The sequence below is a fragment of the Rhinolophus sinicus genome, linkage group LG01 (assembly GCF_036562045.2).
Source record: "Rhinolophus sinicus isolate RSC01 linkage group LG01, ASM3656204v1, whole genome shotgun sequence".
Taxonomy (NCBI): domain Eukaryota; kingdom Metazoa; phylum Chordata; class Mammalia; order Chiroptera; family Rhinolophidae; genus Rhinolophus; species Rhinolophus sinicus.
The window spans coordinates 68438228-68453192 of record NC_133751.1 but is presented as its reverse complement, the minus strand read 5'-3'; the positions used below and the strand labels follow the sequence as shown (position 1 = coordinate 68453192).

The 14965-nt window shown below is 34.7% G+C and overlaps 1 protein-coding gene across 2 annotated transcripts in view; it reads left to right on the top strand.

Moving 5' to 3' along the window:
* The first annotated feature begins 269 nt into the window (after nucleotides 1–269).
* Nucleotides 270–14965, top strand: part of ATP6V1A (ATPase H+ transporting V1 subunit A) — a 50895-nt gene continuing 36199 nt past the window's right edge. The window contains exons 1-2 of one of the 2 annotated variants that reach the window (XM_074331756.1): nucleotides 315–536; nucleotides 2115–2185. The gene's annotated coding sequence lies outside the window, so the exon portion shown is untranslated. Of the gene's footprint in view, nucleotides 537–2114; nucleotides 2186–14965 lie in introns of both variants that reach the window. The other variant, XM_019734820.2, reaches the window with a different exon arrangement.

Genomic DNA, 14965 nt, shown 5'->3' with positions numbered 1-14965 from the left:
AAAAGTAAAAAAGTCTGTGGAAAACTCAAGTAAATGAGGTGTTTTTAAGACAGATAAACGTAATTAACAATTGGCTGGGTAATTTGGCTTCCGTCCAACACGTTTCAACTTTTGAGATCACATGATAACCCCAAACCTTCAAGCCTAGGATTTTAGCGGCGGGCGCCAGAGGGTCGGAACTTCATCGCCATTTCCGGTCCCTGGAGCATGGTGTTAACGTCACTTCCTTAGCAATGCATTTTTTTTTTTTTTTTAACCCGTTCCACTCACGCTTTCTACGTTTCACTTTACACCATAATCTTTGTGAGAGGTTTTTTTTTCTTAAAATTTAATCGCACAAAACTGATGTTCAAACAATACGGAAAAATGAAGATCTTCAATATGTAGCGCGCCGGGCAGGCGACGGCAGGGCGGAGCTTAGGGTCACGTGACTGCCCAGGCCCGCCCCGCCTCTGCAGCTGAAGACTTCCCCTCCCTCAGTGACAGAGCCTGTGGGTCCGTGATCTGTACAGTTTCTGCACCTCGCGCACTGGCAGGTGAGCAGCGACGGGTAACCGGCGGCTGGTGGAAGAGAGGGGTGGGAGGAGGACGATAGGGAAGGTGTGAACGGCGGCCTCCGCTTATCCGGCCTTCCTCCCCGCTGTCATGTTGCATCGGCTAGGAGCTCAGTTCTCCAGACCCCCCGCTCCACCACTGTTTTCACCCCCGCAACTTGGGGTTGAGATGTCCACTTTTCTCAGGGTTGGGATTGGGTGTGGCCATTTGGTTCCCTATTCGGAGTCTTTGGGGCTTCGGGTGGTGGGATTGGTTCAGCCATTCCTCGGGGTCTGCAATAGCCTCCAGGACCCAATCCCCAAAGCCCATTCTTAGGCAGAGGCCCTGGTCTTTACCTTCAGCTTGGGGCTGGGGAGCGGGAAGGTAAGAAAAACCCTGGAGGCACGGGCGTCTCCGGTGAGACTGGCTTGGGAGAGAATGACACTGATGTCGCTTCTCCCTGCGGAGTCACTGTAAAGCCTACTTCCAAACGTGCTTTCTCAGTAATTCTGACTTTTTATCTCATATCTTTGAGAGGCGTTCCATAGCTGTTCACACGCTTTGGATGGGACTGGAAAGGTGAAAGCAGGCCTTTTCTTTGATTTTCTGGTGCAGTAATGGAGAGGATAGTTGAAAGGATAAAGATGTACTCGCTTCAAAACTGGAGGTGTTAATACGACAGTCTCGATTGAATGGGGAGGCGTTTAAAGATGGTGTTGCGGTGCCGTGATATGCAAGAGACCCAAGCTAGCTTATGGACAAGTGATTAGCTTTCACTGAAAGGGAACTAATTCTTCAGAAACGAATTGGGCTCATACGCGTATGATTAAACCAAATGTGTTTGACCATATATTTAAAGGAAAAGGAGGTTAAGTCGAGATATTGCTGACTTCATATTTTATGCCTTTGACATCCTCTTTTGCCGTTTTTCCTTAAAGCCCCACTTAATTGCTACTCCCAGTCAATTCCTTAACCATTGGTAAATTTAAGTAGTGCTTGCGTCCCTCCTTAGCTTTCCCCATTTGTAAAACTTCAGGTGACGGCTTCAAGTTTTGATGAATAGTATTTTGTGAAAATACAGAAATTATTTTGCTCAGGTTTTTGCCCAACCCATTGTACTTCCATTTCGTTTGCAGTATAGTAACCAATGTTTTGACACCAAACAATGTGCTTTAGGGAAGAGTGTTTTTCAGTTTGGTGTTTAAACTCTTTTATTTATACTGCAAACTTAGAAAGTCCCTTGGTTCTTTTGAATTGAAAGGTCTGGCAGAAATTACAAATTTGATTTTAAAATATAATTTTTTACTCTGAAAAGTCATATTCTCAGTTAAACCTTGTAGTTTTCTAACCAGTGTAGTTGAAGAATTCATTGAAAAGACAGCTGAAAAATGAGAAAGATGGAATCATCTTTGAGTGGTGGACGTGACTTATTTCTGTTTTTCTGTATCTTCCAACTTCTCTACAATAAACTGGTCTTATTTTGCTAAGGGGAACAAAAAGTTAAATTCTAGAGTAATAGCAGTTTAACAAGATTTCTCCTCCTGCAGTGACATTCCACCAAATTAGATAAATTGCTTAAGTGTCTTATAGGTTCAAACCAGTCTTGTCTGGGTGAGACCAAAATGGGAAAGAGAAAACCAGCTAAAAAGCAGTGAGTACTTTGGTGGGGGTGGGGAGGGGGAGGGTATATCAGTATGAAAGAGGTTGAATGACTCCGCAGTTTTACTTAACAATTCCCCCAATTTTAGGGAACCTATGAAAGCTGTAACTTAGACCACTAATGAAATCTGAAAGATTAGCAGCAGTAATTGGTGACTAAATTGCTGTTAAAGTTAAATGAAAAAAGGTGTGACATTATATACAGTTTACACATGCATGCACACACACAAGTAATTTGAAGCTTCAAAGCCATTTGTTAGACTAGCTTCATTCGTTTATGACTATTCCATCTAGAAATGTTAATGTTCATTAGGGAGTTGTGCTGTAGTCCAATATTAAGTGGTATACAAGGGTTTTTGTGTTAGGGTCCCCGGTATCTCTTGTGTGCTTACTCTGAGGTCTCACATTTTACTGCCTGTATAGATTATCACCACCACCAAGAGTGCTTTCTTTCCCTATGTGCAGAAAGCCACTCAGTCCATTAGACTACTACACAATACTTTCTATTCCTCTTTTCACTTTTAGGACAGTGTATTTAATTACTCTTTTCTGGGCTGTTCCTTAGTAAACCCTAAAGCTCCTAGGAGTTCAAGGACAGCATCTTTACTGTTGTCTTCAGCACCCGGATGCTGAAGTACCTGCTAGGTACTCAGTAAACTGTTTATTGAATGAGTGTTTGACAGTTGGACCAGGAGGTTAAACTACTTTTAAAGCTCTTGAAGATCACAGCTTCTCCTAAGGTTTTGCACAAAGTATTAGCTTTCTAATATAAATCGATAATAATAACCATCCAAATCATGGTCCACAGAATAGATATACACCTCAGATGGACTTTATTAATGCGGTGACCAACTTATTTTCATAACGTGTTTACATATATGTTTACAACATATCTGGATGATATTGAAAGGAAGGGGAGTGAGTTGTACTTAATGAAAAAATGGCTCTGTACAGGCACCAAGTGATGTAGCTAGCACTAGACTAAAAGTCAAAGGACCATCATTCAGCTCTGCCACTTTAGTTACAGGCTCTTTTAAGTTAAGTTGGGGTGGGAGCTTAGGGTTTTATTCTTTGGAACCTTCTTTTTAAGGGTATTGTGAATTCAAGTAAGGTTAAACTATAGATAACCTAATTTAAAAGCTAAGTGGTATTTAAAGCAATGTAGTACAGACTTGACCAGAATAGATTTCCCAATCATAGACCTGGGTTCAAGTTCTGGCCCTACCACTTAAGCTTTCTGACCTTGGACAGTTTACTTAATCTAAGGTTAAATTTCCTCATGTTTAAATCTATCCCATAAGTGCTATTAAATTAGCTCATGAATGCAGAATACCTAGTACATACTTTGTAAAGGAAACTTAGGGACACTTAAGACATCCTATAAAATTGAGTTAACAGGTTTAGGGCATAAAGAAAGGAGTAGAATTTGAAATGAGGCTATTGCAAAAAAATAGAGGAGTAAGAAAAGTGTACCTTAGCAAAGATTCTAAAACATTTATATTAGGAGCTGATAAATACCAGTATAAAGCCCATTATTTTGGCAACTGCAGTGACAATATTTTCTATAAAAAGAGTTTCCAAAGCTTAGGATCATTAGTATGTAGAATCAATTTAAGGAGGTAGTTGTGCTATTTCTAAATTATTATCCCTACAATGGATTATAGAAATATATTAAAATTGTACAAACCTGTAGAACAGGAACTATTGAGTTTATGCTTATGTTTAAAATTTTTGCCTTTTAATTAAATTTTTTTTGTTTTGAATTTGGTATATGGACTGTTTATTAAGTAATAATAAACCAGTTTTAAATTTCTTGGGTGTGATAGTGGTACACTGATTACATATGATAATATGATTTTGTTCTTAGGTGATACATACTTTTTAAAAATGTTTTTATATCTTATTTTTATCTTCATATGAAGTAGACAGGAATGTAGAGAACAAATGCAGACATGAACTAGAATAAAATTTTTCCCTTCTAGAGTGAGATGAATCACAGGATTAGTGGTTTTGTATTGGAAAATATCAGTAAATTAAGCAGTAATTGAAGTATAGCTATCATGAGTTTATGTTTCACCTTAATCCTGAAAAAAATTATTACTCATTTGTTCTAACAAAAGATTTTATTAAGAGATTATTGAATATTCTCTTTAATGTCAAGGTCTCTATTATAGTGAAATAAATTGTGGTCAATGTTTTCTATTTAATTTCTTTCTGTAGAAACTTTAAGTTTTACTATTCCCTTATTTTAATATTGTGACTTTGGTTTATATAAATATTATTTTATATATAGTATATATTATGTACATAGTAAACGTAAGGTATATAATATAGATGGAGAGAATGTGTGTATTTATAAAGACAGCTGAAATAGATGTATATTTTCATGGTCATAAATCTTTATTTTTACCAGAAACTATTAAACTAGTCTTCAAAATTAGTTACTGTGAATAAATTTACCTAATGATTATTTGGAACTCCCCTTTATATTTGTTCATAGTTAGCTCTATTTAATAAATTTCACAAGTGCAGTTAGTCAGTTTTTAAAAATTGATGGTATTTCATAGGTGTTTTCAGAATTAACCTATGATTTTTTTTGCTATTTTTTTCTGGTATCAATATTATGACTAGCTTACTACAAGAACATTTTCACTTTTAATCTTAATGCTACCTGTAGAAACTATTGTTCTTTCAGTGATAAACCTTTTAAAAAATTATACCTACAACATCCCGTGTTTGGTTTCTTTTCTGAAAAATAATTAAGCTTATTTCATTGAAAATACAATGGGTAATTCATGATAAGATGCAGAAGAACTCCAGATGTGCTTGAGCAGTGAAAAACAACCAGACTTTGTTTTAGGTATTTCTTAGTTTAATTTTTTAAAGTGTTTACTTAAAAGCAAAATAGAGAAGACTAAATTAGAAAATACTTACAAAATTGAGGAATGAGCATGATGAAGAACTATATATAGTAGTGATTGTATGTACATATTTGAAAAGATGGAAGGAAATTAATCAAAAAATGTAATTATCTCAAGATTAGGAGATTAAAGAAAGATTTAAAATTTATAATTATAACTTATGTATATTTTATTTTTCTACAGTTAATAGTCATTCCTTTGGGCAACAAAATTTTTTTAATTTGATGTGGAGCATTAGGATATTTGCATAATGATTTCTTCTTAATTACTTGGATATCTTAGGTGAAAATGTTTTGACTTATCCAGGTAACTGAACAAGTTTTTTAATTTTATAGATACGATATATTTTTAGGCTTATGTAAGTGCAGCAGAATTTTAAAAAGCAGAAGTAAATTCAAGCATGTAAAGGAATTGAATACATGACACAGTGATATTTTAATTCAATGGGAAATAAAGGTACATATATATATAGCAAACTGACATAACTTGTCTGCTAGAAGAAAATAAAATTGAGTCAGTACTTTCTATAGCATATGCAGAAACCAATTTCAGATGATGAAAAGCTTAAATATAAACAATAAAACATTTAAAATATGAATCTCCTAAATCTCTTTATACATGCAATCTAGATGTAGCGATGTGGCCTTTTAAACCAAGATGGGAAATCTAAAAGTCATAAAAGTAAATATGTGAGACTACATAGAAATGAAGAATTTTTCAATGGCAAAAATAAAAGACAAAAGGTACATAGTAAGAACTATTACTGATAAGAAAAAGTGCGCACAATCAAAACATGGATAAAACATATGACCAGAACTTCACAGAAGAGAAATCCAGACAACAAACTTACGAAAAGATGTGTAATCTCACTAGTAGTCAATATAATAACAATAAAATATTCTTTTTTGACTTGGAAAAATTAAGTGATAAACCTACTAGCAGTGATGTGCAGTAAAAGATTTCCTCATTAGATGCTAGTGGGGATGTAAATAGTTACAGCATTTTTAGAAAACAATCAAACGGTATCTGTTAGTATTGAAAATCCATATTCTTCCATCCAGCAGTTCCCCTCTATGGAATCTTTTCCCTAGAAATAAAAGTACCTGTTAATAAAGCAGTTTTTACATGAATGTTGTTCCAGCAGTATTTGTAGTAGCAAAAATCTAAAAACAAAGGGATTGCCTGTCAACTTGGGTGTTGATATACAAATTATAGCATAGGCATATTATGGAATGTTTTTTAGATCAATTAAAAATAGGAGTTAAAATCCATACCGGTGAGTTGAAAGGATTTCCAAATACATCCTAAAAGGTTTTCCATTGTGTATCTTAAATGAGAAAGGCAAAGTTTAGAAAAATGTATATAATGAGATCCCATTTTTGTAAAACAGTTAAATACCGTGAGTTTTGTATATGCTTTTTTTGATTGTCCACATTGGAAGGAGAAAATGAAAGAAAGAAAAAGGGCAGGGTATTTGCAGTAACATATGCATGTAAAAGTACATGTTTGTGCGTGTCTGTACAAAATGAATTGCAGGGAAGAATACTCACCAAAATGTTTACTAGTTATCTCAGAGTAATTGGATGGGTATGTGGATGACTTTACTTTCTTCCTTACACTTTTCTATCTTACATTACATGTCCTTATTTTTACAATCAACATGTAGTGTTTCTGTAATTAGAAAAAGATCTGATAGGACAAAGAAGGAATTAACTAAAGGAAAAATACCATTTGAAATGGCCAGGAATGATAATTGTCTGAATTTTTTTTGGTCTTAATTACTTAGGTATCTGAGGGGAAAGTGGATTAATTTTCCTGATAAGTCCATAAATTCTCCTTAATTTTGAATATGTGATAACTCTTGGGCACCCAATAAGAATTTTTAATTAAAAAATGTACACAAAATGATAGACATTACAGGTAGGGTTACAAATATACATTTTATTTTTAGTGTGGACGTTAAGTCCTCCAGGATTGCTTTTGCTTTGGAGATATAGAACATATTACACAAGTTTGGGGTCTGTCACCTGACTTAATCATATGGCAAACGGTATAAGGAAAAATTCACATTTAGGTTTTGGTGAACAAAATGCTAGATGCAAGATCAACTCTCCTTAAGAAAGCTTCAAATAAGAATGTAAAGAAGCAAGATTAAAAGTTGATTATTATTTAATACTTGACTTCGGTCCTTTTAAGAGTCCGAAGGTAATACATCATTCAAAGTCATAATAGAAAATGACAGATGCTTTAGAGCTGGATTCATTGCATGTTTCAAGCATCTGTATTTGTTTCTCATGTTGATAATTTTTGTTTTCCCTTTTCATTACCAATTTAATTAACTTAATTGTATATATGTTCTTCATAGTAAGCTGTACGAATTCTTTCTGAAAAGAGTTGGGATACATGTGAATAAAATAATTTTAGAGTCGTATTGAGCGACAATACAACAAGGAGGTTAAGGGTGTAAGTGCTGGAATCAACCCCTCTGGATCAAATCCTCGCTCTGCCACTTCCTAGCAGTTTGACTTTGGTGAAGTTACTTCCTTCTGTATTGCATTTTTCTCAGCTTTAAAATTAGGATAATAAGCATATGTATTTACTTCATTAAGTGCTGTGAGTATTATGTGAATAATATAAGAAAAATGATTAGAATAACTGGCACATAATAAGAGCTATATAAATATTTGCCATTAGTATTTCATTACTATACTCTTTGTATAGTAAGTATACCTATATACCTAGGTATATATCATAGTTTTATTGCTTGGCTTGTTTCAACACTCATTGAATCACTCAACAAGATTTTTAATTAAGTTGAATGGATAATGCACAAGTGCAATAAAAATTATATATTCATATGTGTGTGTTTTCTTCCTCTCTCTCCATCTTTCCCCCCCCCATGTATTTGTTCATGAAGGTAGCACTTTGTCATGTTAATTCTGGACCTCACATTTTCTACTTACCAATGTTACCCTGGAGATCTTTCCACAATGATGCAGTTAAAACTGCCTCTTCTGTGTAATAATAGTCTAGTATTCAAGTGTGCTAATGTACCATCATCATCATATGTAACATTTATCGAGAGTTTATTCCTGATTCAGGCACTTTTCTTAATACTTTAGTTGTATTAACTCATGGAAGCCTCACAACCTTCTGAAATAGGAACTATTTTTATTCCAGTTTAACAAATGAGGCATGGGTAGTTAAATGCCCAACAGTCACACAGCTCATAGTAGTAATAGGACTTGGGATTTGAACCCAGGGAGTCTCAGAGAATTGCGATCTTAATATTACCAAATATACAGCCTCTCACACTACCACAAGTTATTTTACTAGCCTCCATATTAATGGACATCCCAGTCTATTGCTGTAAGAAACAGTGCTATAATGAATATTTGTTAGTAGGACATTTTGTACACATAAAGTAAATTCCTAAAAAATGGAAGAGCTGTGTCAAAGGATATGTAAATTTTGAATTTTGGTGGGTATTGCCAAATTACTCTCCAATTTAGGGATTCACTGAAGTTCATAGTTGTCCTCAGTATTTTGCAGAAATCTGTTGTTTAACTTGAGTCTTTGGGAAGCTGAATAGCTGAATGCCTTTCACATTTCTGGTATCCCTGAATTATGTGTGATCTACCATCATGTGCTAGTATAGGTTACCGTTATATTGAATCAGTGTAACAACGTCAGTGTAAGAACAAGATCATCTTACTTTCAAGTAATGGCAAACATTCTAGATATAACTTGAAATGGTCCTTGTGTGATTTATACATTGAAGTTCTGTCAATTGAAGTTTGAATGAATGTATATTATTGAAAGAGTAAAATGCTACAATTGTTATTAATTATGAAAGTTGCTGATTTTATGTACTAAAACAATTATATAAGAGCTTTCAAATATATAAGGAATCAGATTTCCAATTACTATGAACATTGAGAGTGTGATAACTAGCTACATATAGGAATAACTATATCTTGTGAAAAAATGGGTTTTCAATAATCGATAGGTCCTAGTCTTAGGTAATGCAGAATTAGGAGGTGCAGGGGTTTATTCGGATGAGTTACAAGATCCACAAATTCTTTTGAATGTAACATCCTTTCAGTGTCCTCTATTTCATTTGTTTCAAGAAAGGAAAAAAAAAAGTATAATTCACAAAGCAATCTGACTGCCACCAAACTCTTCAGTGTGATCCAAAACATACACTTAAAATACAGAAATTTGCTCAGGTCCAAGCTTAATGTATCTATGGTGCTTGAATGTAGATTAATAGTACCTTTATTGTTCAGTGTGTGTGTGTGTGTGTGTGTGTGTGTGTGTGTGTGTTTGGGTGTGTGAAGTATGATCTCATCCTTACTCAAAGATACTGTTGGATAAGGAAGGTGGGTGAAGTAACTCTAAATAGGCAGAGATAAACAGACTGTCAGTTCTTTATTGTGGACTATTTCTCCCTCAAATTAAAGCAGTGTAAAACAGCAGACAATTCTACCTCCACCCTCCAAATGAGTCGCTGAACTATAACAACTTTGATATCCAAAATATTAGCCTGAGTCTTGGAAGACAAACGCGTCTGTGCCTCATGGCTCAAAAGTTTATTCAAGACAGGGTTAAGGTTTTCTTAAATCTTCACCCAAGATACTGCCATTAAGCCCTGGTCTGAAAACAGATGAGTAAGTATTTCAGAGGTATGTCTGACTTACATACTCCTGAGCTGTTAAGGGACTCAATTCCCAGGATTTGCTGAACTTGACAGGACGAGAGGGTGCCCACACATCTTTATCAAGAGCCACATAAATTCATTCTAAACAAACAGACAAAAACCTGTCTGGTTGTTTTCAACTGTTTCCCCCTACAGTGTTTCTAGGGTTAAGGTCCTCTTATCAGCCTCATAAGCCATGCAGTCTTACATCTATTATTTGACAAGTAAAAACAAAAGTGAATATAATATATTCCATGTAAACATTATGCCTGTACAGAGTCATATTGCCAGTACTTTGTACTTTTTAAAAATGAGTTTATTGAGGTATAATTAACTGCACTATTTAAAGTATACAGTTTGATGTTTTGAGGTATGTGTACATCCGTGGAACCATTACAGCAATCAATATAGTGAACATATCAATTTCCTCCAAAAGAAGTTTCCTTGTGCCTCTTTGCAATCCCTTCCATTCCTCCCTACTGCCTGTCCCCAAGCAACCATTGATTTGTTTCCCATCACTACAGGCTAGTTTGCATTTTCTAGAATTTTACATAAATGGAACCATTTTTTTTCTGTCTGCCTTTTACTTAACATAATTATATTGAGATTATTCCAGGTTGTTACATTTTAAGGATTCATTTTCTTTTTCTTGCTGAGTATTACTTCATTGTATGGATATACCACAATTTGTCCATTCACTTGTTGATGGACGTTGGGTTGTGTTTCCACTTTGGCTATAAGAAATAAAGGTGCTATGAACATTCATATGAAAGTCTTCGTTTGGACATAACATTCGTTTCTCATGGGTAAATGCCAAGAATGCCTGGATCATATGGTAGGTGTATGTTTATCTTTATAAGAAACTACAAATTGTTTTTCAAAGTGGTTATACCATTTTACATTACTACTAGCAGTGTACATTACTATGAGGTGTGATCAAAAAATACAGTGAATGTTTAAAAAAATTTATTACAATAAAAGACACATTGCCATTAATCCCCCTCAAAGTACTCCCCTTCACTTTGAACACACTTATCCCATCGTTTTTGCCACTTTCTTAAAGCAGTTCTGGAAGTCCTCTTTTGTGAGTGTCTTGAGTTGCGCTGTCATGGCTGCCGCAATGACCTGAATCAATTTAAAATGTTTACCTTTCATGGTCATTTTGACTTTGGGGAAGAGCCAGAAGTCACATGGTGCCAGATCTGGTGAATAAGGTAAATGAGGACAAACCATAATGTTTTTATTTGACAGAAATTGCTGTACCAGAAGCGATGTGTGACACGGAGCCTTTCCATTGTGATCACAAAATACCAAGTGCCATCCAACAGAAAGGCAGGGACTTCAATACGGCAAGCGGTGTGTCGAACCTTAGTCACGGTGTGTGAAAAGTTTCACCTTGTTTAGTGCAGTTGGGTATGAGGTATGGCTGAGAGAAGGTGTGTTTTAAAGTGTGCCATAAATCATCCTCCATCATGACAACACTGTGTCACACATTGCTTCTGATACAGCGATTCTGTCAAAAACATTACAGTGTGTCTACATCCACGTTTTTCACTAGATCTGGCACCATGTGACTTCTGGCTCTTCCCCAAAGTCAAAATGACCATGAAAGGTAAACATTTTAAATTGATTCAGGTCATCACGGCAGCCATGACAGTGCAACTAAAGACACTCAGGAAAGAGGACTTCCAGAACTGCTTCAGAAAGTAGCAAGAATGATGGGATATGTGTGTTTGAAGCAAAGGGAGTACTGTGAGGAGGATTAATGACAATGTGTCTTTTACTGTAGTAACTTTTTTTTATTTAAGCATTCACCGTATTGTTTGATCACACCCTCATATGAGAGTTCTACATCCTTACCAACACTTCTTCAGTAACTCTTTTAAAATTTTAGCTATTCTAGATGTGGAGTGGCATTTCATTGTTTTAACTTACATTTTCCTAATGATGTTAAGCATTTTTTCATGTAGTTATTTGCCATTCATGTATTTTTGGTGAAGTATACATTCAAATCTTTTGTCCATCATTTTAATTGTGTTGTTTTCCTATTGAGTTTTGCGAATTCTTTATGTATTCTAGATGTAAGCTCTTTATCAGATTTATGCCTTGCAAAGATTTTCGCCGTCTGTAACTTGTCTTTGTTCTAGTAATGTTTTTGAAGAAAACAGAAGTGAAGTGTGACGTGGAGCATTTTCGTGAAGTACAATTTATCAATCTGTTCTTTTATGATTTGTGCTTTCAGTGCTATATCTAATAAATCTATCTAATCCAAGGTCACAAAGGCAGTTTTATAATAAAATTTTAGGTTTTACATTTAGGTCTACCATCCATTTTTAGTTTATTTTTGTATGTGGTGCAAGGTGTGGATTGAAGTACCCTTTTTTGCATGTATACATTTATTCTGCCACCACTTGTTAAAAAACTGTACTTTCTCCACTGAATTGCCTTTGCACATTTATCAAAAGTCAGTTGTCCATGTGTGTGGTTGCATAGCCTTTTTGAGATTGTATATGTTTGTAAAATTTTACATAATAATACCAGAGACAGAATAATAGGAGAGCTTACTATTCTTTGTAGAATTATTTGGTGTTCTAGCATTGATAACATGAAACAAAATAACCACTAAAATTGTAACATTTTTAACAAAACTTTTATTCTTTTATATCAGAAGGTTATTCTACGATGGTAATATTTGGCTTCAGCTTTGGCCTCAGGTAAATACTGAGTTTTAAAATATTGAGTTTGGGCATTAGGCCAAAATGTATATTCAGAGCACTTCAGAGGGGTTGTATCAATTTTCACTCAGTGAATGGGAGTGCCTATTTCCTACACACCTTTGCCAGTACTGTCACTGGGCAATATGTAGTAATTGCCTACTATGTGTCAAGGCACTTTACTATATAATTTACTACATATTCAATGAACAACGCAGATGTGGTCCCAGTTTTCCTGACACTTACAGTTTAGCAATGGAGACAGGCATTAAGAAACTCCATTCATGGTTTCGTGACAAGTGCTATGAAGGAGCAATATTGAAGACTGTGAAGGCATTCCAGAGGAACTGGAAATTAATTCCTTAGCAAACCATACTATTGAAAACCTCCATCAGTGATTAAATCCTTCTCCTCTCCCCACAGCCAATTTATTTAAATAAATCCTAGTTGTTATTATACATAGAATACGAGGCAAACTGTTAGAAATGCCTATTTCTTGCTTTCTGAATTGAAAACGTGACTAGTTATAGTTTTAAAACCACGTTGTAAAGTGTTTTTTCACCTATATTAGGCAGAATTCCTTTCCACTTGTCCCTAGTTTATGCTTTAGGTCATATTTTCATTCCAGAAATTTTATGGATTCCTGAGTTAGACGTGAACCTATTTATGGTGATGCTTTCTTTTAAGCATTGGGTTAATATGCCTTTGCATAGTTTGTGAACCTTCTTTCTCTTCTCTTCCATCCATGAAATAAATGACAGGCTAGATCCATTTGAATGTGTAAATATCATTTTGTAATACAAATGTAATAGCAGTTTTACTGCAACCCTGTCGATGCTGACTTGTGCGTAGTGCATCCGTCTCAAGTATACGCATTGCTTACGTTTGGCCAGTTTGCCTGCTCATGATGTTTTCTTGACAAAGAATCAAGAAAAGTTCTCATTCACATTCAAAAGAGTGATATGGTAATTGTAGGCATTTTTAAAGACAAGTTTCTAAGTATTTTGAGCAATGGCTTTATTTCTTTTAGTAGTCATAAAATTTCTAGGTTGATTACTTTTGGAGGGGATATGCATGCATGACTACTAGCTTTTTTTTTAATTGGGAAAGTCGCTTCCAGGGGAGTTTGCCTGAGAAAAGTCTGTCGAAAAGCCAAACACCCAGTGCAGTGCTCCGAGGCCACGAAGGTGAAGGATTCTCTCAGAAGAAATTTACTAGGATAGTGCGTGGCACTGTGAGCTTGGAGTCGCAGACCGTTTAATATAAGAAATTTGGATACTATTATTAAATATGCTTTTTGGACGGTGGAGATTGTGGGATTTCAAATAAACTTATACTTCATTTTGTTATCATCATTAGATTTTAAAGGTGTAGTTTTTCAATATAGTTTTAAAATAAGCACATATATAAAGAAATCCTTACCCATATGTCAAATATATTTGCATATAAATACAATTTACCGATCAAAGGGTCTGAACATTTTTAAGGGCCTTGTTGCATATTGTCAAATTGCTTCCCATATTCCTTACAAATTAATAAACCTAAATTGACCTTTCCTTGATGTTTGTAGGTCATTCTTATGACCATTAATCAATTTATAGCTGCTTTTTGTTGTCTACTACCTATTTATTCTTAAGACTGTAGCTCTCTAATGATTTGTTGCTTTAAATATGCAGTGGCCTAAAATATTAAATTTTAATTGTGCATAAATTGATTGAGTCAATAAGACTGTATATACAAAGGTCTCTTGCAATGTGCAGAAAGTTTGAGACTGTCATTTCAACAGCTTCAGAGATCTTTTGTTTTCTTATTTCTTAGGTCTTTATTCTAGGGAAGGTTGGCAAATCTGATCTTCTTATATATAAATATTATTATACTGTATTTAGTTCTAATAGCATATATTACTGTTTCTAGGACATACTTTTTGTTTTTACATTTTAACAGCTTTGAAATTCATGTTTATCCTGAAGTTTCTGGAGTGCCATAGTTTAATTTGTCCATTTTTTTTCATAATAGTACATCAAATAAAGCAGTATGTTACAATTGATGGTACCTTAGATTACATGAAATACGGTATTACTTCTAGGTAGGTGTGTGTGTGTGTGTGTAAGAATTGCTCTTGTGAAACATCAGCATAGGGTTTCCTTATGGATCCCTAGTTGGTTGCCTTGCCTTGGCTTTATCTAGTCACTAAGTTAAAATGAGTGAAAGTATACTAGCAAAGTATAAAAAATAAAAATAGCTTTTAAAAAATGGGAAGCCATCTAGGTACCCAGTAAAGAGATTAAATAAACTATGGTATCTATTTAATGGAATATTACAGAGTTGAAGATGATACAAATAACAATATATAAAGTTATAGTATCGATTACACTTATGTAAAAAAATTGTTTGTGAGGAAGTAATAACAGTCAATATTGAAGTGTTGAGACTTTCCC